At 51.3% G+C, this 24,093-nt stretch overlaps 1 protein-coding gene across 1 annotated transcript in view; it reads left to right on the forward strand.

Annotated features, from left to right (window-relative positions):
- The window catches only part of CACNA1F (calcium voltage-gated channel subunit alpha1 F), a 323,883-nt gene that overhangs the window by 27,339 nt on the left and 272,451 nt on the right, over positions 1 to 24,093 (forward strand). The window lies entirely within an intron of this gene.

Below are 24,093 nucleotides of genomic sequence, written 5' to 3' on the forward strand. Positions count from 1 at the left end.
GGCTGTGTAACCTGAGGGATAGCTCTGATGTGAGACTAAGACTGGAGGAAGAGGCTGTGTAACCTGGGGGATAGCTCTGCCGTGAGACTAAGACTGGAGGAAGAGGCTGAGTAACCTGAGGGATAGCTCTGCTGTGAGACTAAGACTGGAGGGAGAGGCTGTGTAACCCGAGGGATAGCTCTGCTGTGAGACTAAGACTGGAGGAGGAGGGTGAGTAACCCGAGGGATAGCTCTGCTGTGAGCCTAAGACTGGAGGGAGAGGCTGTGTAACCTGGGGGATAGCTCTGCTGTGAGACTAAGACTGGAGGAAGAGGCTGTGTAACCTGGGGGATAGCTCTGCTGTGAGCCTGCAAGACTGGAGGAAGAGGCTGTGTAACCCGAGGGATAGCTCTGCTGTGAGCCTGCAAGACTGGAGGAGGAGGGTGAGTAACCCGAGGGATAGCTCTGCTGTGACCCTGCAAGACTGGAGGAGAGGCTGTGTAACCTGAGGGATAGCTCTGATGTGAGACTAAGACTGGAGGAAGAGGCTGTGTAACCTGGGGGATAGCTCTGCCGTGAGACTAAGACTGGAGGAAGAGGCTGAGTAACCTGAGGGATAGCTCTGCTGTGAGACTAAGACTGGAGGGAGAGGCTGTGTAACCCGAGGGATAGCTCTGCTGTGAGACTAAGACTGGAGGAGGAGGGTGAGTAACCCGAGGGATAGCTCTGCTGTGAGCCTGCAAGACTGGAGGAGAGGCTGTGTAATCTGAGGGATAGCTCTGCTGTGAGACTAAGACTGGAGGAAGAGGGTGAGTAACCTGAGGGATAGCTCTGCTGTGAGACTAAGACTGGAGGAAGAGGGTGAGTAACCTGAGGGATAGCTCTGCTGTGAGACTAAGACTGGAGGAAGAGGGTGAGTAACCTGAGGGATAGCTCTGCTGTGAGACTAAGACTGGAGGAAGAGGGTGAGTAACCTGAGGGATAGCTCTGCTGTGAGACTAAGACTGGAGGAAGAGGGTGAGTAACCTGAGGGATAGCTCTGCTGTGAGACTAAGACTGGAGGGAGAGGCTGTGTAACCCGAGGGATAGCTCTGCTGTGAGACTAAGACTGGAGGAGGAGGGTGAGTAACCTGAGGGATAGTTCTGCTGTGAGACTAAGACTGGAGGAGGAGGGTGAGTAACCCGAGGGATAGCTCTGCTGTGAGACTAAGACTGGAGGAAGAGGGTGAGTAACCTGAGGGATAGCTCTGCTGTGAGACTAAGACTGGAGGAAGAGGGTGAGTAACCTGAGGGATAGCTCTGCTGTGAGACTAAGACTGGAGGAAGAGGGTGAGTAACCTGAGGGATAGCTCTGCTGTGAGACTAAGACTGGAGGAAGAGGCTGTGTAACCTGAGGGATAGCTCTGCTGTGAGACTAAGACTGGAGGAAGAGGGTGAGTAACCTGAGGGATAGCTCTGCTGTGAGACTAAGACTGGAGGAAGAGGGTGAATAACCTGAGGGATAGCTCTGCTGTGAGACTAAGACTGGAGGAAGAGGGTGAGTAACCTGAGGGATAGCTTTGCTGTGAGACTAAGACTGGAGGAAGAGGGTGAGTAACCTGAGGGATAGCTCTGCTGTGAGACTAAGACTGAAGGAAGAGGCTGTGTAACCTGAGGGATAGCTCTGCTGTGAGACTAAGACTGGAGGGAGAGGCTGTGTAACCTGAGGGATAGCTCTGCTGTGAGACTAAGACTGGAGGAAGAGGGTGAGTAACCTGAGGGATAGCTCTGCTGTGAGACTAAGACTGGAGGAAGAGGGTGAGTAACCTGAGGGATAGCTCTGCTGTGAGACTAAGACTGGAGGAAGAGGGTGAGTAACCTGAGGGATAGCTTTGCTGTGAGACTAAGACTGGAGGAAGAGGCTGTGTAACCTGAGGGATAGCTCTGCTGTGAGACTAAGACTGGAGGAAGAGGGTGAGTAACGTGAGGGATAGCTCTGCTGTGAGACTAAGACTGGAGGAAGAGGGTGAGTAACCTGAGAGATAGCTCTGCTGTGAGACTAAGACTGGAGGAAGAGGCTGTGTAACCTGGGGGATAGCTCTGCTGTGAGACTAAGACTGGAGGGAGAGGCTGTGTAACCCGAGGGATAGCTCTGCTGTGAGACTAAGACTGGAGGAAGAGGCTGTGTAACCTGGGGGATAGCTCTGCTGTGAGACTAAGACTGGAGGAAGAGGCTGTGTAACCCGAGGGATAGCTCTGCTGTGAGACTAAGACTGGAGGAAGAGGCTGTGTAACCTGGGGGATAGCTCTGCTGTGAGACTAAGACTGGAGGGAGAGGCTGTGTAACCCGAGGGATAGCTCTGCTGTGAGACTAAGACTGGAGGAAGAGGCTGTGTAACCTGGGGGATAGCTCTGCTGTGAGACTAAGACTGGAGGAAGAGGGTGAGTAACCTGAGGGATAGCTCTGCTGTGAGACTAAGACTGGAGGAAGAGGCTGTGTAACCTGGGGGATAGCTCTGCTGTGAGACTAAGACTGGAGGAAGAGGCTGTGTAACCTGGGGGATAGCTCTGCCGTGAGCCTGCAAGACTGGAGGAGGAGGCTGTGTAACCTGAGGGATAGCTCTGCTGTGAGCCTGCAAGACTGGAGGAAGAGGCTGTGTAACCTGAGGGATAGCTCTGCTGTGAGACTAAGACTGGAGGGAGAGGCTGTGTAACCTGGGGGATAGCTCTGCTGTGAGACTAAGACTGGAGGGAGAGGCTGCGTAACCTGAGAGATAGCTCTGCCGTGAGCCTGCAAGACTGGAGGAGGAGGCTGTGTAACTTGAGGGATAGCTCTGCTGTGAGACTAAGACTGGAGGAGGAGGCTGTGTAACCCGAGGGATAGCTCTGCTGTGAGACTAAGACTGAAGGAAGAGGCTGTGTAACCTGGGGGATAGCTCTGCTGTGAGACTAAGACTGGAGGGAGAGGCTGTGTAACCCGAGGGATAGCTCTGCTGTGAGACTAAGACTGGAGGAAGAGGCTGTGTAACCTGGGGGATAGCTCTGCTGTGAGACTAAGACTGGAGGAAGAGGCTGTGTAACCTGGGGGATAGCTCTGCCGTGAGCCTGCAAGACTGGAGGAGGAGGCTGTGTAACCTGAGGGATAGCTCTGCTGTGAGCCTGCAAGACTGGAGGAAGAGGCTGTGTAACCTGAGGGATAGCTCTGCTGTGAGACTAAGACTGGAGGGAGAGGCTGTGTAACCTGAGGGATAGCTCTGATGTGAGACTAAGACTGGAGGAAGAGGCTGTGTAACCTGGGGGATAGCTCTGCCGTGAGACTAAGACTGGAGGAAGAGGCTGAGTAACCTGAGGGATAGCTCTGCTGTGAGACTAAGACTGGAGGGAGAGGCTGTGTAACCCGAGGGATAGCTCTGCTGTGAGACTAAGACTGGAGGAGGAGGGTGAGTAACCCGAGGGATAGCTCTGCTGTGAGCCTGCAAGACTGGAGGAGAGGCTGTGTAATCTGAGGGATAGCTCTGCTGTGAGACTAAGACTGGAGGAAGAGGCTGTGTAACCCGAGGGATAGCTCTGCTGTGAGCCTGCAAGACTGGAGGAGGAGGGTGAGTAACCTGAGGGATAGCTCTGCTGTGAGCCTGCAAGACTGGAGGAAGAGGCTGTGTAACCTGAGGGATAGCTCTGCTGTGAGACTAAGACTGGAGGGAGAGGCTGTGTAACCTGGGGGATAGCTCTGCTGTGAGCCTGCAAGACTGGAGGAAGAGGCTGTGTAACCCGAGGGATAGCTCTGCTGTGAGCCTGCAAGACTGGAGGAGGAGGGTGAGTAACCCGAGGGATAGCTCTGCTGTGAGCCTGCAAGACTGGAGGAGGAGGGTGAGTAACCCGAGGGATAGCTCTGCTGTGAGCCTGCAAGACTGGAGGAGAGGCTGTGTAACCTGAGGGATAGCTCTGATGTGAGACTAAGACTGGAGGAAGAGGCTGTGTAACCTGGGGGATAGCTCTGCCGTGAGACTAAGACTGTAGGAAGAGGCTGAGTAACCTGAGGGATAGCTCTGCTGTGAGACTAAGACTGGAGGGAGAGGCTGTGTAACCCGAGGGATAGCTCTGCTGTGAGACTAAGACTGGAGGAGGAGGGTGAGTAACCCGAGGGATAGCTCTGCTGTGAGCCTGCAAGACTGGAGGAGAGGCTGTGTAATCTGAGGGATAGCTCTGCTGTGAGACTAAGACTGGAGGAAGAGGGTGAGTAACCTGAGGGATAGCTCTGCTGTGAGACTAAGACTGGAGGAAGAGGGTGAGTAACCTGAGGGATAGCTCTGCTGTGAGACTAAGACTGGAGGAAGAGGGTGAGTAACCTGAGGGATAGCTCTGCTGTGAGACTAAGACTGGAGGAAGAGGGTGAGTAACGTGAGGGATAGCTCTGCTGTGAGACTAAGACTGGAGGGAGAGGCTGTGTTACCCGAGGGATAGCTCTGCTGTGAGACTAAGACTGGAGGAGGAGGGTGAGTAACCCGAGGGATAGCTCTGCTGTGAGCCTGCAAGACTGGAGGAGAGGCTGTGTAATCTGAGGGATAGCTCTGCTGTGAGACTAAGACTGGAGGAAGAGGGTGAGTAACCTGAGGGATAGCTCTGCTGTGAGACTAAGACTGGAGGAAGAGGGTGAGTAACCTGAGGGATAGCTCTGCTGTGAGACTAAGACTGGAGGAAGAGGGTGAGTAACCTGAAGGATAGCTCTGCTGTGAGACTAAGACTGGAGGAAGAGGGTGAGTAACCTGAGGGATAGCTCTGCTGTGAGACTAAGACTGGAGGGAGAGGCTGTGTAACCCGAGTGATAGCTCTGCTGTGAGACTAAGACTGGAGGAGGAGGGTGAGTAACCTGAGGGATAGCTCTGCTGTGAGACTAAGACTGGAGGAGGAGGGTGAGTAACCCGAGGGATAGCTCTGCTGTGAGACTAAGACTGGAGGAAGAGGGTGAGTAACCTGAGGGATAGCTCTGCTGTGAGACTAAGACTGGAGGAAGAGGGTGAGTAACCTGAGGGATAGCTCTGCTGTGAGACTAAGACTGGAGGAAGAGGGTGAGTAACCTGAGGGATAGCTCTGCTCTGAGACTAAGACTGGAGGAAGAGGCTGTGTAACCTGAGGGATAGCTCTGCTGTGAGACTAAGACTGGAGGAAGAGGGTGAGTAACCTGAGGGATAGCTCTGCTGTGAGACTAAGACTGGAGGAAGAGGGTGAATAACCTGAGGGATAGCTCTGCTGTGAGACTAAGACTGGAGGGAGAGGCTGTGTAACCTGAGGGATAGCTCTGCTGTGAGACTAAGACTGGAGGAAGAGGGTGAGTAACCTGAGGGATAGCTCTGCTGTGAGACTAAGACTGGAGGAAGAGGGTGAGTAACCTGAGGGATAGCTCTGCTGTGAGACTAAGACTGGAGGAAGAGGGTGAGTAACCTGAGGGATAGCTTTGCTGTGAGACTAAGACTGGAGGAAGAGGGTGAGTAACGTGAGGGATAGCTCTGCCGTGAGCCTGCAAGACTGGAGGAGGAGGCTGTGTAACCTGAGGGATAGCTCTGCTGTGAGACTAAGACTGGAGGAAGAGGCTGTGTAACCTGAGGGATAGCTCTGCTGTGAGACTAAGACTGGAGGGAGAGGCTGTGTAACCTGGGGGATAGCTCTGCTGTGAGACTAAAACTGGAGGGAGAGGCTGCGTAACCTGAGAGATAGCTCTGCCGTGAGCCTGCAAGACTGGAGGAGGAGGCTGTGTAACTTGAGGGATAGCTCTGCTGTGAGACTAAGACTGGAGGAAGAGGCTGTGTAACCTGGGGGATAGCTCTGCTGTGAGACTAAGACTGGAGGGAGAGGCTGTGTAACCCGAGGGATAGCTCTGCTGTGAGACTAAGACTGGAGGAAAAGGCTGTGTAACCTGGGGGATAGCTCTGCTGTGAGACTAAGACTGGAGGAAGAGGCTGTGTAACCTGGGGGATAGCTCTGCCGTGAGCCTGCAAGACTGGAGGAGGAGGCTGTGTAACCTGAGGGATAGCTCTGCTGTGAGCCTGCAAGACTGGAGGAAGAGGCTGTGTAACCTGAGGGATAGCTCTGCTGTGAGACTAAGACTGGAGGGAGAGGCTGTGTAACCTGGGGGATAGCTCTGCTGTGAGCCTGCAAGACTGGAGGAAGAGGCTGTGTAACCCGAGGGATAGCTCTGCTGTGAGCCTGCAAGACTGGAGGAGGAGGGTGAGTAACCCGAGGGATAGCTCTGCTGTGAGCCTGCAAGACTGGAGGAGGAGGGTGAGTAACCCGAGGGATAGCTCTGCTGTGAGCCTGCAAGACTGGAGGAGAGGCTGTGTAACCTGAGGGATAGCTCTGATGTGAGACTAAGACTGGAGGAAGAGGCTGAGTAACCTGAGGGATAGCTCTGCTGTGAGACTAAGACTGGAGGGAGAGGCTGTGTAACCCGAGGGATAGCTCTGCTGTGAGACTAAGACTGGAGGAGGAGGGTGAGTAACCCGAGGGATAGCTCTGCTGTGAGCCTGCAAGACTGGAGGAGAGGCTGTGTAATCTGAGGGATAGCTCTGCTGTGAGACTAAGACTGGAGGAAGAGGGTGAGTAACCTGAGGGATAGCTCTGCTGTGAGACTAAGACTGGAGGAAGAGGGTGAGTAACCTGAGGGATAGCTCTGCTGTGAGACTAAGACTGGAGGAAGAGGGTGAGTAACCTGAGGGATAGCTCTGCTGTGAGACTAAGACTGGAGGAAGAGGTTGAGTAACCTGAGGGATAGCTCTGCTGTGAGACTAAGACTGGAGGAAGAGGGTGAGTAACCTGAGGGATAGCTCTGCTGTGAGACTAAGACTGGAGGGAGAGGCTGTGTAACCCGAGGGATAGCTCTGCTGTGAGACTAAGACTGGAGGAGGAGGGTAAGTAACCTAAGGGATAGCTCTGCTGTGAGACTAAGACTGGAGGAAGAGGCTGTGTAACCCGAGGGATAGCTCTGCTGTGAGCCTGCAAGACTGGAGGAGGAGGGTGAGTAACCCGAGGGATAGCTCTGCTGTGAGCCTGCAAGACTGGAGGAGGAGGGTGAGTAACCCGAGGGATAGCTCTGCTGTGAGCCTGCAAGACTGGAGGAGAGGCTGTGTAACCTGAGGGATAGCTCTGATGTGAGACTAAGACTGGAGGAAGAGGCTGTGTAACCTGGGGGATAGCTCTGCCGTGAGACTAAGACTGTAGGAAGAGGCTGAGTAACCTGAGGGATAGCTCTGCTGTGAGACTAAGACTGGAGGGAGAGGCTGTGTAACCCGAGGGATAGCTCTGCTGTGAGACTAAGACTGGAGGAGGAGGGTGAGTAACCCGAGGGATAGCTCTGCTGTGAGCCTGCAAGACTGGAGGAGAGGCTGTGTAATCTGAGGGATAGCTCTGCTGTGAGACTAAGACTGGAGGAAGAGGGTGAGTAACCTGAGGGATAGCTCTGCTGTGAGACTAAGACTGGAGGAAGAGGGTGAGTAACCTGAGGGATAGCTCTGCTGTGAGACTAAGACTGGAGGAAGAGGGTGAGTAACCTGAGGGATAGCTCTGCTGTGAGACTAAGACTGGAGGAAGAGGGTGAGTAACCTGAGGGATAGCTCTGCTGTGAGACTAAGACTGGAGGAAGAGGGTGAGTAACCTGAGGGATAGCTCTGCTGTGAGACTAAGACTGGAGGGAGAGGCTGTGTAACCCGAGGGATAGCTCTGCTGTGAGACTAAGACTGGAGGAGGAGGGTGAGTAACCTGAGGGATAGTTCTGCTGTGAGACTAAGACTGGAGGAGGAGGGTGAGTAACCCGAGGGATAGCTCTGCTGTGAGACTAAGACTGGAGGAGGAGGGTGAGTAACCCGAGGGATAGCTCTGCTGTGAGCCTGCAAGACTGGAGGAGAGGCTGTGTAATCTGAGGGATAGCTCTGCTGTGAGACTAAGACTGGAGGAAGAGGGTGAGTAACCTGAGGGATAGCTCTGCTGTGAGACTAAGACTGGAGGAAGAGGGTGAGTAACCTGAGGGATAGCTCTGCTGTGAGACTAAGACTGGAGGAAGAGGTTGAGTAACCTGAGGGATAGCTCTGCTGTGAGACTAAGACTGGAGGAAGAGGGTGAGTAACCTGAGGGATAGCTCTGCTGTGAGACTAAGACTGGAGGAAGAGGGTGAGTAACCTGAGGGATAGCTCTGCTGTGAGACTAAGACTGGAGGAAGAGGTTGAGTAACCTGAGGGATAGCTCTGCTGTGAGACTAAGACTGGAGGAAGAGGGTGAGTAACCTGAGGGATAGCTCTGCTGTGAGACTAAGACTGGAGGGAGAGGCTGTGTAACCCGAGGGATAGCTCTGCTGTGAGACTAAGACTGGAGGAGGAGGGTAAGTAACCTAAGGGATAGCTCTGCTGTGAGACTAAGACTGGAGGAAGAGGCTGTGTAACCCGAGGGATAGCTCTGCTGTGAGCCTGCAAGACTGGAGGAGGAGGGTGAGTAACCCGAGGGATAGCTCTGCTGTGAGCCTGCAAGACTGGAGGAGGAGGGTGAGTAACCCGAGGGATAGCTCTGCTGTGAGCCTGCAAGACTGGAGGAGAGGCTGTGTAACCTGAGGGATAGCTCTGATGTGAGACTAAGACTGGAGGAAGAGGCTGTGTAACCTGGGGGATAGCTCTGCCGTGAGACTAAGACTGTAGGAAGAGGCTGAGTAACCTGAGGGATAGCTCTGCTGTGAGACTAAGACTGGAGGGAGAGGCTGTGTAACCCGAGGGATAGCTCTGCTGTGAGACTAAGACTGGAGGAGGAGGGTGAGTAACCCGAGGGATAGCTCTGCTGTGAGCCTGCAAGACTGGAGGAGAGGCTGTGTAATCTGAGGGATAGCTCTGCTGTGAGACTAAGACTGGAGGAAGAGGGTGAGTAACCTGAGGGATAGCTCTGCTGTGAGACTAAGACTGGAGGAAGAGGGTGAGTAACCTGAGGGATAGCTCTGCTGTGAGACTAAGACTGGAGGAAGAGGGTGAGTAACCTGAGGGATAGCTCTGCTGTGAGACTAAGACTGGAGGAAGAGGGTGAGTAACCTGAGGGATAGCTCTGCTGTGAGACTAAGACTGGAGGAAGAGGGTGAGTAACCTGAGGGATAGCTCTGCTGTGAGACTAAGACTGGAGGGAGAGGCTGTGTAACCCGAGGGATAGCTCTGCTGTGAGACTAAGACTGGAGGAGGAGGGTGAGTAACCTGAGGGATAGTTCTGCTGTGAGACTAAGACTGGAGGAGGAGGGTGAGTAACCCGAGGGATAGCTCTGCTGTGAGACTAAGACTGGAGGAAGAGGGTGAGTAACCTGAGGGATAGCTCTGCTGTGAGACTAAGACTGGAGGAAGAGGGTGAGTAACCTGAGGGATAGCTCTGCTGTGAGACTAAGACTGGAGGAAGAGGGTGAGTAACCTGAGGGATAGCTCTGCTGTGAGACTAAGACTGGAGGAAGAGGGTGAGTAACGTGAGGGATAGCTCTGCTGTGAGACTAAGACTGGAGGGAGAGGCTGTGTTACCCGAGGGATAGCTCTGCTGTGAGACTAAGACTGGAGGAGGAGGGTGAGTAACCCGAGGGATAGCTCTGCTGTGAGCCTGCAAGACTGGAGGAGAGGCTGTGTAATCTGAGGGATAGCTCTGCTGTGAGACTAAGACTGGAGGAAGAGGGTGAGTAACCTGAGGGATAGCTCTGCTGTGAGACTAAGACTGGAGGAAGAGGGTGAGTAACCTGAGGGATAGCTCTGCTGTGAGACTAAGACTGGAGGAAGAGGGTGAGTAACCTGAGGGATAGCTCTGCTGTGAGACTAAGACTGGAGGAAGAGGGTGAGTAACCTGAGGGATAGCTCTGCTGTGAGACTAAGACTGGAGGGAGAGGCTGTGTAACCCGAGTGATAGCTCTGCTGTGAGACTAAGACTGGAGGAGGAGGGTGAGTAACCTGAGGGATAGCTCTGCTGTGAGACTAAGACTGGAGGAGGAGGGTGAGTAACCCGAGGGATAGCTCTGCTGTGAGACTAAGACTGGAGGAAGAGGGTGAGTAACCTGAGGGATAGCTCTGCTGTGAGACTAAGACTGGAGGAAGAGGGTGAGTAACCTGAGGGATAGCTCTGCTGTGAGACTAAGACTGGAGGAAGAGGGTGAGTAACCTGAGGGATAGCTCTGCTCTGAGACTAAGACTGGAGGAAGAGGCTGTGTAACCTGAGGGATAGCTCTGCTGTGAGACTAAGACTGGAGGAAGAGGGTGAGTAACCTGAGGGATAGCTCTGCTGTGAGACTAAGACTGGAGGAAGAGGGTGAATAACCTGAGGGATAGCTCTGCTGTGAGACTAAGACTGGAGGAAGAGGGTGAGTAACCTGAGGGATAGCTTTGCTGTGAGACTAAGACTGGAGGAAGAGGGTGAGTAACCTGAGGGATAGCTCTGCTGTGAGACTAAGACTGAAGGAAGAGGCTGTGTAACCTGAGGGATAGCTCTGCTGTGAGACTAAGACTGGAGGGAGAGGCTGTGTAACCTGAGGGATAGCTCTGCTGTGAGACTAAGACTGGAGGAAGAGGGTGAGTAACCTGAGGGATAGCTCTGCTGTGAGACTAAGACTGGAGGAAGAGGGTGAGTAACCTGAGGGATAGCTCTGCTGTGAGACTAAGACTGGAGGAAGAGGGTGAGTAACCTGAGGGATAGCTTTGCTGTGAGACTAAGACTGGAGGAAGAGGGTGAGTAACGTGAGGGATAGCTCTGCCGTGAGCCTGCAAGACTGGAGGAGGAGGCTGTGTAACCTGAGGGATAGCTCTGCTGTGAGACTAAGACTGGAGGAAGAGGCTGTGTAACCTGAGGGATAGCTCTGCTGTGAGACTAAGACTGGAGGGAGAGGCTGTGTAACCTGGGGGATAGCTCTGCTGTGAGACTAAAACTGGAGGGAGAGGCTGCGTAACCTGAGAGATAGCTCTGCCGTGAGCCTGCAAGACTGGAGGAGGAGGCTGTGTAACTTGAGGGATAGCTCTGCTGTGAGACTAAGACTGGAGGAAGAGGCTGTGTAACCTGGGGGATAGCTCTGCTGTGAGACTAAGACTGGAGGGAGAGGCTGTGTAACCCGAGGGATAGCTCTGCTGTGAGACTAAGACTGGAGGAAAAGGCTGTGTAACCTGGGGGATAGCTCTGATGTGAGACTAAGACTGGAGGAAGAGGCTGAGTAACCTGAGGGATAGCTCTGCTGTGAGACTAAGACTGGAGGGAGAGGCTGTGTAACCCGAGGGATAGCTCTGCTGTGAGACTAAGACTGGAGGAGGAGGGTGAGTAACCCGAGGGATAGCTCTGCTGTGAGCCTGCAAGACTGGAGGAGAGGCTGTGTAATCTGAGGGATAGCTCTGCTGTGAGACTAAGACTGGAGGAAGAGGGTGAGTAACCTGAGGGATAGCTCTGCTGTGAGACTAAGACTGGAGGAAGAGGGTGAGTAACCTGAGGGATAGCTCTGCTGTGAGACTAAGACTGGAGGAAGAGGGTGAGTAACCTGAGGGATAGCTCTGCTGTGAGACTAAGACTGGAGGAAGAGGTTGAGTAACCTGAGGGATAGCTCTGCTGTGAGACTAAGACTGGAGGAAGAGGGTGAGTAACCTGAGGGATAGCTCTGCTGTGAGACTAAGACTGGAGGGAGAGGCTGTGTAACCCGAGGGATAGCTCTGCTGTGAGACTAAGACTGGAGGAGGAGGGTAAGTAACCTAAGGGATAGCTCTGCTGTGAGACTAAGACTGGAGGAAGAGGCTGTGTAACCCGAGGGATAGCTCTGCTGTGAGCCTGCAAGACTGGAGGAGGAGGGTGAGTAACCCGAGGGATAGCTCTGCTGTGAGCCTGCAAGACTGGAGGAGGAGGGTGAGTAACCCGAGGGATAGCTCTGCTGTGAGCCTGCAAGACTGGAGGAGAGGCTGTGTAACCTGAGGGATAGCTCTGATGTGAGACTAAGACTGGAGGAAGAGGCTGTGTAACCTGGGGGATAGCTCTGCCGTGAGACTAAGACTGTAGGAAGAGGCTGAGTAACCTGAGGGATAGCTCTGCTGTGAGACTAAGACTGGAGGGAGAGGCTGTGTAACCCGAGGGATAGCTCTGCTGTGAGACTAAGACTGGAGGAGGAGGGTGAGTAACCCGAGGGATAGCTCTGCTGTGAGCCTGCAAGACTGGAGGAGAGGCTGTGTAATCTGAGGGATAGCTCTGCTGTGAGACTAAGACTGGAGGAAGAGGGTGAGTAACCTGAGGGATAGCTCTGCTGTGAGACTAAGACTGGAGGAAGAGGGTGAGTAACCTGAGGGATAGCTCTGCTGTGAGACTAAGACTGGAGGAAGAGGGTGAGTAACCTGAGGGATAGCTCTGCTGTGAGACTAAGACTGGAGGAAGAGGGTGAGTAACGTGAGGGATAGCTCTGCTGTGAGACTAAGACTGGAGGGAGAGGCTGTGTTACCCGAGGGATAGCTCTGCTGTGAGACTAAGACTGGAGGAGGAGGGTGAGTAACCCGAGGGATAGCTCTGCTGTGATCCTGCAAGACTGGAGGAGAGGCTGTGTAATCTGAGGGATAGCTCTGCTGTGAGACTAAGACTGGAGGAAGAGGGTGAGTAACCTGAGGGATAGCTCTGCTGTGAGACTAAGACTGGAGGAAGAGGGTGAGTAACCTGAGGGATAGCTCTGCTGTGAGACTAAGACTGGAGGAAGAGGGTGAGTAACCTGAGGGATAGCTCTGCTGTGAGACTAAGACTGGAGGAAGAGGGTGAGTAACCTGAGGGATAGCTCTGCTGTGAGACTAAGACTGGAGGGAGAGGCTGTGTAACCCGAGTGATAGCTCTGCTGTGAGACTAAGACTGGAGGAGGAGGGTGAGTAACCTGAGGGATAGCTCTGCTGTGAGACTAAGACTGGAGGAGGAGGGTGAGTAACCCGAGGGATAGCTCTGCTGTGAGACTAAGACTGGAGGAAGAGGGTGAGTAACCTGAGGGATAGCTCTGCTGTGAGACTAAGACTGGAGGAAGAGGGTGAGTAACCTGAGGGATAGCTCTGCTGTGAGACTAAGACTGGAGGAAGAGGGTGAGTAACCTGAGGGATAGCTCTGCTCTGAGACTAAGACTGGAGGAAGAGGCTGTGTAACCTGAGGGATAGCTCTGCTGTGAGACTAAGACTGGAGGAAGAGGGTGAGTAACCTGAGGGATAGCTCTGCTGTGAGACTAAGACTGGAGGAAGAGGGTGAATAACCTGAGGGATAGCTCTGCTGTGAGACTAAGACTGGAGGAAGAGGGTGAGTAACCTGAGGGATAGCTTTGCTGTGAGACTAAGACTGGAGGAAGAGGGTGAGTAACCTGAGGGATAGCTCTGCTGTGAGACTAAGACTGAAGGAAGAGGCTGTGTAACCTGAGGGATAGCTCTGCTGTGAGACTAAGACTGGAGGGAGAGGCTGTGTAACCTGAGGGATAGCTCTGCTGTGAGACTAAGACTGGAGGAAGAGGGTGAGTAACCTGAGGGATAGCTCTGCTGTGAGACTAAGACTGGAGGAAGAGGGTGAGTAACCTGAGGGATAGCTCTGCTGTGAGACTAAGACTGGAGGAAGAGGGTGAGTAACCTGAGGGATAGCTTTGCTGTGAGACTAAGACTGGAGGAAGAGGGTGAGTAACGTGAGGGATAGCTCTGCCGTGAGCCTGCAAGACTGGAGGAGGAGGCTGTGTAACCTGAGGGATAGCTCTGCTGTGAGACTAAGACTGGAGGAAGAGGCTGTGTAACCTGAGGGATAGCTCTGCTGTGAGACTAAGACTGGAGGGAGAGGCTGTGTAACCTGGGGGATAGCTCTGCTGTGAGACTAAAACTGGAGGGAGAGGCTGCGTAACCTGAGAGATAGCTCTGCCGTGAGCCTGCAAGACTGGAGGAGGAGGCTGTGTAACTTGAGGGATAGCTCTGCTGTGAGACTAAGACTGGAGGAAGAGGCTGTGTAACCTGGGGGATAGCTCTGCTGTGAGACTAAGACTGGAGGGAGAGGCTGTGTAACCCGAGGGATAGCTCTGCTGTGAGACTAAGACTGGAGGAAAAGGCTGTGTAACCTGGGGGATAGCTCTGCTGTGAGACTAAGACTGGAGGAAGAGGCTGTGTAACCTGGGGGATAGCTCTGCCGTGAGCCTGCAAGACTGGAGGAGGAGGCTGTGTAACCTGAGGGATAGCTCTGCTGTGAGCCTGCAAGACTGGAGGAAGAGGCTGTGTAACCTGAGGGATAGCTCTGCTGTGAGACTAAGACTGGAGGGAGAGGCTGTGTAACCTGGGGGATAGCTCTGCTGTGAGCCTGCAAGACTGGAGGAAGAGGCTGTGTAACCCGAGGGATAGCTCTGCTGTGAGCCTGCAAGACTGGAGGAGGAGGGTGAGTAACCCGAGGGATAGCTCTGCTGTGAGCCTGCAAGACTGGAGGAGGAGGGTGAGTAACCCGAGGGATAGCTCTGCTGTGAGCCTGCAAGACTGGAGGAGAGGCTGTGTAACCTGAGGGATAGCTCTGATGTGAGACTAAGACTGGAGGAAGAGGCTGAGTAACCTGAGGGATAGCTCTGCTGTGAGACTAAGACTGGAGGGAGAGGCTGTGTAACCCGAGGGATAGCTCTGCTGTGAGACTAAGACTGGAGGAGGAGGGTGAGTAACCCGAGGGATAGCTTTGCTGTGAGCCTGCAAGACTGGAGGAGAGGCTGTGTAATCTGAGGGATAGCTCTGCTGTGAGACTAAGACTGGAGGAAGAGGGTGAGTAACCTGAGGGATAGCTCTGCTGTGAGACTAAGACTGGAGGAAGAGGGTGAGTAACCTGAGGGATAGCTCTGCTGTGAGACTAAGACTGGAGGAAGAGGGTGAGTAACCTGAGGGATAGCTCTGCTGTGAGACTAAGACTGGAGGAAGAGGTTGAGTAACCTGAGGGATAGCTCTGCTGTGAGACTAAGACTGGAGGAAGAGGGTGAGTAACCTGAGGGATAGCTCTGCTGTGAGACTAAGACTGGAGGGAGAGGCTGTGTAACCCGAGGGATAGCTCTGCTGTGAGACTAAGACTGGAGGAGGAGGGTAAGTAACCTAAGGGATAGCTCTGCTGTGAGACTAAGACTGGAGGAGGAGGGTGAGTAACCCGAGGGATAGCTCTGCTGTGAGACTAAGACTGGAGGAAGAGGGTGAGTAACCTGAGGGATAGCTCTGCTGTGAGACTAAGACTGGAGGAAGAGGGTGAGTAACCTGAGGGATAGCTCTGCTGTGAGACTAAGACTGGAGGAAGAGGGTGAGTAACCTGAGGGATAGCTCTGCTGTGAGACTAAGACTGGAGGAAGAGGCTGTGTAACCTGAGGGATAGCTCTGCTGTGAGACTAAGACTGGAGGAAGAGGGTGAGTAACCTGAGGGATAGCTCTGTTGTGAGACTAAGACTGGAGGAAGAGGGTGAATAACCTGAGGGATAGCTCTGCTGTGAGACTAAGACTGGAGGAAGAGGGTGAGTAACCTGAGGGATAGCTTTGCTGTGAGACTAAGACTGGAGGAAGAGGGTGAGTAACCTGAGGGATAGCTCTGCTGTGAGACTAAGACTGAAGGAAGAGGCTGTGTAACCTGAGGGATAGCTCTGCTGTGAGACTAAGACTGGAGGGAGAGGCTGTGTAACCTGAGGTATAGCTCTGCTGTGAGACTAAGACTGGAGGAAGAGGGTGAGTAACCTGAGGGATAGCTCTGCTGTGAGACTAAGACTGGAGGAAGAGGGTGAGTAACCTGAGGGATAGCTCTGCTGTGAGACTAAGACTGGAGGAAGAGGGTGAGTAACCTGAGGGATAGCTTTGCTGTGAGACTAAGACTGGAGGAAGAGGCTGTGTAACCTGAGGGATAGCTCTGCTGTGAGACTAAGACTGGAGGAAGAGGGTGAGTAACGTGAGGGATAGCTCTGCTGTGAGACTAAGACTGGAGGAAGAGGGTGAGTAACCTGAGGGATAGCTCTGCTGTGAGACTAAGACTGAAGGAAGAGGCTGTGTAACCTGAGGGATAGCTCTGCTGTGAGACTAAGACTGGAGGGAGAGGCTGTGTAACCCGAGGGATAGCTCTGCTGTGAGACTAAGACTGGAGGAAGAGGGTGAGTAACCTGAGGGATAGCTCTGCTGTGAGACTCAGACTGGAGGAAGAGGCTGTGTAACCTGAGGGATAGCTCTGCTGTGAGACTAAGACTGAAGGAAGAGGCTGCGTAACCTGAGGGATAGCTCTGCTGTGAGACTAAGACTGGAGGAAGAGGCTGTGTAACCCGAGGGATAGCTCTGCTGTGAGCCTGCAAGACTGGAGGAGGAGGGTGAGTAACCTGAGGGATAGCTCTGCTGTGAGCCTGCAAGACTGGAGGAGGAGGGTGAGTAACCTGAGGGATAGCTCTGCTGTGAGCCTGCAAGACTGGAGGAAGAGGCTGTGTAACCTGGGGGATAGCTCTGCTGTGAGACTAAGACTGGAGGGAGAGGCTGTGTAACCTGAGGGATAGCTCTGCTGTGAGACTAAGACTGGAGGGAGAGGCTGTGTAACCCGAGGGATAGCTCTGCTGTGAGACTAAGACTGGAGGAGGAGGGTGAGTAACCTGAGGGATAGCTCTGCTGTGAGACTAAGACTGGAGGAGGAGGGTGAGTAACCCGAGGGATAGCTCTGCTGTGAGACTAAGACTGGAGGAAGAGGGTGAGTAACCTGAGGGATAGCTCTGCTGTGAGACTAAGACTGGAGGAAGAGGGTGAGTAACCTGAGGGATAGCTCTGCTGTGAGACTAAGACTGGAGGAAGAGGGTGAGTAACGTGAGGGATAGCTCTGCTGTGAGACTAAGACTGGAGGAAGAGGGTGAGTAACCTGAGGGATAGCTCTGCTGTGAGACTAAGACTGGAGGGAGAGGCTGTGTAACCTGAGGTATAGCTCTGCTGTGAGACTAAGACTGGAGGAAGAGGGTGAGTAACCTGAGGGATAGCTCTGCTGTGAGACTAAGACTGGAGGAAGAGGGTGAGTAACCTGAGGGATAGCTCTGCTGTGAGACTAAGACTGGAGGAAGAGGGTGAGTAACCTGAGGGATAGCTCTGCTGTGAGACTAAGACTGGAGGAAGAGGGTGAGTAACCTGAGGGATAGCTTTGCTGTGAGACTAAGACTGGAGGAAGAGGCTGTGTAACCTGAGGGATAGCTCTGCTGTGAGACTAAGACTGGAGGAAGAGGGTGAGTAACGTGAGGGATAGCTCTGCTGTGAGACTAAGACTGGAGGAAGAGGGTGAGTAACCTGAGGGATAGCTCTGCTGTGAGACTAAGACTGAAGGAAGAGGCTGTGTAACCTGAGGGATAGCTCTGCTGTGAGACTAAGACTGGAGGGAGAGGCTGTGTAACCCGAGGGATAGCTCTGCTGTGAGACTAAGACTGGAGGAAGAGGGTGAGTAACCTGAGGGATAGCTCTGCTGTGAGACTCAGACTGGAGGAAGAGGCTGTGTAACCTGAGGGATAGCTCTGCTGTGAGACTAAGACTGAAGGAAGAGGCTGCGTAACCTGAGGGATAGCTCTGCTGTGAGACTAAGACTGGAGGAAGAGGCTGTGTAACCCGAGGGATAGCTCTGCTGTGAGCCTGCAAGACTGGAGGAGGAGGGTGAGTAACCTGAGGGATAGCTCTGCTGTGAGCCTGCAAGACTGGAGGAGGAGGGTGAGTAACCTGAGGGATAGCTCTGCTGTGAGCCTGCAAGACTGGAGGAAGAGGCTGTGTAACCTGGGGGATAGCTCTGCTGTGAGACTAAGACTGGAGGGAGAGGCTGTGTAACCTGAGGGATAGCTCTGCTGTGAGACTAAGACTGGAGGGAGAGGCTGTGTAACCCGAGGGATAGCTCTGCTGTGAGACTAAGACTGGAGGAGGAGGGTGAGTAACCTGAGGGATAGCTCTGCTGTGAGACTAAGACTGGAGGAGGAGGGTGAGTAACCCGAGGGATAGCTCTGCTGTGAGACTAAGACTGGAGGAAGAGGGTGAGTAACCTGAGGGATAGCTCTGCTGTGAGACTAAGACTGGAGGAAGAGGGTGAGTAACCTGAGGGATAGCTCTGCTGTGAGACTAAGACTGGAGGAAGAGGGTGAGTAACGTGAGGGATAGCTCTGCTGTGAGACTAAGACTGGAGGAAGAGGGTGAGTAACCTGAGGGATAGCTCTGCTGTGAGACTAAGACTGAAGGAAGAGGCTGTGTAACCTGAGGGATAGCTCTGCTGTGAGACTAAGACTGGAGGGAGAGGCTGTGTAACCTGAGGGATAGCTCTGCTGTGAGACTAAGACTGGAGGAAGAGGGTGAGTAACCTGAGGGATAGCTCTGCTGTGAGACTAAGACTGGAGGAAGAGGGTGAGTAACCTGAGGGATAGCTCTGCTGTGAGACTAAGACTGGAGGAAGAGGGTGAGTAACCTGAGGGATAGCTTTGCTGTGAGACTAAGACTGGAGGAAGAGGCTGTGTAACCTGAGGGATAGCTCTGCTGTGAGACTAAGACTGGAGGAAGAGGGTGAGTAACGTGAGGGATAGCTCTGCTGTGAGACTAAGACTGGAGGAAGAGGGTGAGTAACCTGAGGGATAGCTCTGCTGTGAGACTAAGACTGAAGGAAGAGGCTGTGTAACCTGAGGGATAGCTCTGCTGTGAGACTAAGACTGTAGGGAGAGGCTGTGTAACCCGAGGGATAGCTCTGCTGTGAGACTAAGACTGGAGGAAGAGGGTGAGTAACCTGAGGGATAGCTCTGCTGTGAGACTAAGACTGGAGGAAGAGGGTGAGTAACCTGAGGGATAGCTCTGCTGTGAGACTAAGACTGGAGGAAGAGGCTGTGTAACCTGAGGGATAGCTCTGCTGTGAGACTAAGACTGAAGGAAGAGGCTGTGTAACCTGAGGGATAGCTCTGCTGTGAGACTAAGACTGGAGGAAGAGGCTGTGTAACCCGAGGGATAGCTCTGCTGTGAGCCTGCAAGACTGGAGGAGGAGGGTGAGTAACCTGAGGGATAGCTCTGCTGTGAGCCTGCAAGACTGGAGGAAGAGGCTGTGTAACCTGGGGGATAGCTCTGCTGTGAGACTAAGACTGGAGGGAGAGGCTGTGTAACCTGAGGGATAGCTCTGCTGTGAGACTAAGACTGGAGGGAGAGGCTGTGTAACCTGAGGGATAGCTCTGCTGTGAGACTAAGACTGGAGGAAGAGGCTGTGTAACCTGGGGGATAGCTCTGCTGTGAGACTAAGACTGGAGGGAGAGGCTGTGTAACCTGAGGGATAGCTCTGCTGTGAGACTAAGACTGGAGGGAGAGGCTGTGTAACCTGGGGGATAGCTCTGCTGTGAGACTAAGACTGGAGGGAGAGGCTGTGTAACCTGAGGGATAGCTCTGCTGTGAGACTAAGACTGGAGGGAGAGGCTGTGTAACCTGAGGGATAGCTCTGCTGTGAGACTAAGACTGGAGGGAGAGGCTGTGTAACCCGAGGGATAGCTCTGCTGTGAGACTAAGACTGGAGGAAGAGGCTGTGTAACCCGAGGGATAGCTCTGCTGTGAGACTAAGACTGGAGGGAGAGGCTGTGTAACCCGAGGGATAGCTCTGCTGTGAGACTAAGACTGGAGGGAGAGGCTGTGTAACCCGAGGGATAGCTCTGCTGTGAGACTAAGACTGGAGGAAGAGGCTGTGTAACCTGAGGGATAGCTCTGCTGTGAGACTAAGACTGGAGGAAGAGGCTGCGTAACCTGAAGGATAGCTCTGCTGTGAGACTAAGACTGGAGGAAGAGGCTGCGTAACCTGAGGGATAGCTCTGCTGTGAGACTAAGACTGGAGGAAGAGGCTGCGTAACCTGAGGGATAGATGGCAAGATAGACGCATTAATGCTCAAAATGGACCATCTTTTTTAAAAAAAATATATATATTTTTATTTGAGTTTTTCTTCCCCATTTTCGTTGTACAGAGCACAAAAGAAAATTCATTACAGTTTTACCATGCAGAACTTATCACAGTTCATAAAGGAATTATACAAATAAATCAAACATAAGAGATAAACTATAAGTGAAAACAAAGTGAAGCATATAATTATAATAAAACAATAATCTAGAACAATTTATTTTCTAATCTACCCTGGGTCTGGCTCTTTCCACTTCTGTATATGATCCCATATCTCGTTTCCAAGTTTTTTACTTATTCTGCCCCTCCTTGCGTAAATCGCTTTCTCGAGGTTAAATACCGCTAATAATTTATTTAACCACTGACGGAAAGTGGGTGGCAATCGGTCTAGCCATGCTGTGGCAATACAGAGTCTTAAAACAGCCATAGCCACAAAGATAAAGTACTGGTAATTAGTCTTACCTATTCTATCCTCTATTCCTAAGAGTATAAGTGATGGTGTTAGTGAGATTTCTATTGTTAATGATCTTTTAAGGAATACTTCGATTTCCTCTTGGGTTGTTTTTAGGTGTGGACAAGCAGCAAACATATGGACTAAATCAGCCTGGGTACTGTCACACCTCGGACATGTAATGCCTGCTACTCCGCCCCACTGCGCCAACCTGGATGGGGTGTAATACAGAAAATACAGCGTTTTAAAGTGCTGTGCCTGGAGTGATGCTGAGCATAGAAATTTCTGCCCCAGTTCCAAAGATTTATAGAAGCTTTCCTTCTCTATACCCAGTTTTTGTATCCATTTACCTTCATATTTTTCCAGGTCATCTGGTTGTTTTTCTATTACTTCTGAATAAAATCTTTTAATTGTACAGTCTATACCGGTCTGTGTAGTGTCCAAAATTGGGTTTGTTGTAAATCCCGCCGGTCCTCCAGTTTTTGTCAAAATAAAACTTCTAATTTGCAAATATTTAAAGTAGTGATTAGTATCCAGCCCGTATATTGCTTGTAGATTATTAAACTGCATCACCCCCTGTGCTCCTATCAGATCACCCAATTTGGAAATCCCATGGTTACCCCAATCCGAAAACACTGCCCCTGAAAATATATCACAAGGAAAATTTGGATTATTACTCATCCTAGTATACGCATTATATCGTCCTAGACCAAATCTTTTCGAAAAGGAAAACCAAATCTTGTAGGCGGCCATAACCGTTTTAAATTTAATTCTCTTAAAATAACTATATTCTGTAAACTTCAATAGTACGTTTTCCGCTTGATCCCCTAATACTATTGAATAAATTGCCAGTGTTCCTAACTCAGAGTATCCTTCACTCTCTGCTCCTCCAAGCAGACCTGTCATATATTGGAGGCATGCTACCCAGTAATATAATTTTAAATCCGGCAGGGCCCACCCCCCTCGTTCCCTCGGTAATGCCATATATCTAAGTGCCCTTCGAGTCTTCCCATGTGCCCACACAAATCGATTTACCAAATGTTCCAGAAGCTTAAAGCATTTTCCTTCAAATAATAAGGGTATGGCCCTAAACAAATACAAACATTTTGGGAGAAAGATCATTTTAACTATGTTGGTTCGGCCTACTATTGAAAAATGTATATTATTTAATCTGTCCAAATCCTTTTTAGCTTTATTTATTATTGGCGATATATTTAACTCCACAAGGTTATCTAAATCTGGGGTTATTGTTACCCCTAGATAAACTCCACTTTGGACCACCCGAGAATCAGTGCAGATTATTTTGCTATTTTTAATAATTTGTGTTTTTGCAGTATTGATGGCATAACCAGACACTTCTCCAAATAATTGCGCTTCTGCCTCAACCAGTGCAATAGCTTCTGTGGGTCTAGATGTTATAATCGCCACATCATCAGCATAAGCCAGGATTTTGCACGGGCCCCTACCAGTCTCTATTGGGGAGATATTATCGCGTAATTCTATGCGCCTTATATAGGGGTCCAGATAGAGTGCAAATAAGAGCGGGGAGCAAGGGCACCCCTGCCGTGTACCCCTCTTTATCTGAAAAGGTAACGTATACCCTCCGTTTACTCTTATTACTCTTTCACTATTCCCTCCCCAAAACCCACCCTTTCCAAAATAAACCAAAGAAAGTCCCAGGAGACCCGATCAAAGGCTTTTTCAGCATCCAATAGCATCACAGCGAGCGGGTCTCCTGTAACCTCTGCAAAATCAAATAAAGTAATCACCTTTCGTGTATGATGGGTAGTACCCCTCCCTGGAATAAAAATGGACGATCTATCGGAGCGGCTTGGCGTAAGTGCAGACATGGAGGAAGGCTATGGGATGTTGAGGACGACACAACTAACCGACAAGAGAGTATGCTCAAGATGGACACTATGGAAACTACCAGGGCCAAAATGAGGACTTGGAAGCAAACTCACAGCCCAATATTCTACACATCACAGTTAACCAATACTGGCACCAGGGAGGCATTCGTACAAACAATGGGGCATATTATCAAGACAGGAGATAAAATTATCGCCGCTCTATCTGCCGATAAAGCGGCGATAATGGGCTTGATAATATGCTCTATGGAATTGCAATCGAAGCCCATGTTAGATGTGAAGGACATTTAACATGGGCTTCGATTGGAATTCCATAGAGCATGTTATCAAGCCCATTATCGCCGCTTTATCAGCAGTTTTCTGTCGATAAAGCAGCGATAATTTTATCTCCTTTCTTGATAATATGCCCAATTATTTTAGATCTCTTTGACAAAGCAAGCTCCTCTCCAGTGTTCCTAATGGAGAGGGCTCACCGTCTCACTGGTCTCTTAAACTCCATGCACAGACTTGTTGCCTTGAAGATTGTACATGAAATGATAAACTTGAACTGTGCTTGTTTGGAAATATCACTGTTCTTGGACTTTGGAGCATCTGTCTAGGAGGCTGTGAAGGCATTTGAATGAGACAAATAAAATACTGATTGTGATGGAAATTCCATAGGCCATGCTCTTCCCAGAGTGACTCAAGATTAAAGATTACGGTGGGTGATACGTTTCGACTGTTCATGGACCCTGAGTCGGCGTATACCTTTCTTGAGAAGTAAAAGACGCACCCCCACAATGCCCCATGAAATGAGTTGCAGTCTAGACTGACAAGAAACCAGTGAATATTAAGGTTTGCACAATCTGCGTAGAAAGACGTTATTTTTTTTAAACATTCTTTTTATTTGTTAACCTGTAAACAACATGCTTCCATAAGAGTGTAGAGTATATTCATTAGTGGAGCTACACATACACATCAGCTACATTCACAATGTACCGTTCTACACTATTCCAAACATTTTTCTGCTATTGTGGATGATCTAGAACCACTTACACCTTACTGGCGGGTCCCCATTATACCATCGACAAATTCCCCTAGTACGCCCTCTAGGCTCCCCAGATCTTTTCCCATTTCCGTGGGCACCCTCTACTCTGGTGCACAGTTTGTTCCGCCCTTTGACACCAGTGCAAGTCATTTTCCCACCCTTCCACCGATGGTACCTCAATAGCGCCCCATAGTCGAGCAATATTTTGTTTGGCCTCCACTCCCGCTAGAGCGAGCCAAACTGTGGTCATTTTGGGACATACTATATCTCCTGTCACTCCTCGGATATGCCACCTGGCACCCACCGGGACAGTGGTTTCCACCACCTCAGACATTATCAGGGCCAAGAGGCATATGTAGGAAGGCGTTGCAATTCGCAAACGCCGCAATTCACAGAATTCCGGCGTTTGCGAATCGCAAACGGCGTTTTGGTATGTAGGGGTCACATAGCAAAATAAGGAATCGCAAAAATTGCGATTCCTTATTTTGCTCAAGCATTTAGGGAATCACAAATTTGCGATTCCTTAAATGCTAAGTAGGGGTGCCTTGCAAAATGCGATTTTGGCTTAAGGAATCGCAAAATACCTCCTCCACCAAGTAGATGGTATTTTGCGATTTCCTGTCAAAATGCATTTTTTTTTAAATTCAAGGTGCCATGTGGCGCACAGACATGCCCTTAGGGCATGTATGTGCGCCACATGTACTTACAGGCACATTCCAGAGGTGCAACAGGTGTCCTTTGGACACCCTGGCACCCTTGTAATTGCGATTCTCAAATTGCAATTTTCTTATAGAAAATCGCAATTTGAGAATGTATCCCCAATCATTCCTATGGGCCTCTTGCCCCATAGAATTGATACATGTGCCCCTTGGTGCAGGGAGCCTGCTCAGCAGCTCTGCTCACTTCTTATTTCTTGGGCTTGAACAACAAAC

This window comes from Lissotriton helveticus, chromosome 10 (assembly GCF_964261635.1).
Source record: "Lissotriton helveticus chromosome 10, aLisHel1.1, whole genome shotgun sequence".
NCBI lineage: Eukaryota > Metazoa > Chordata > Amphibia > Caudata > Salamandridae > Lissotriton > Lissotriton helveticus.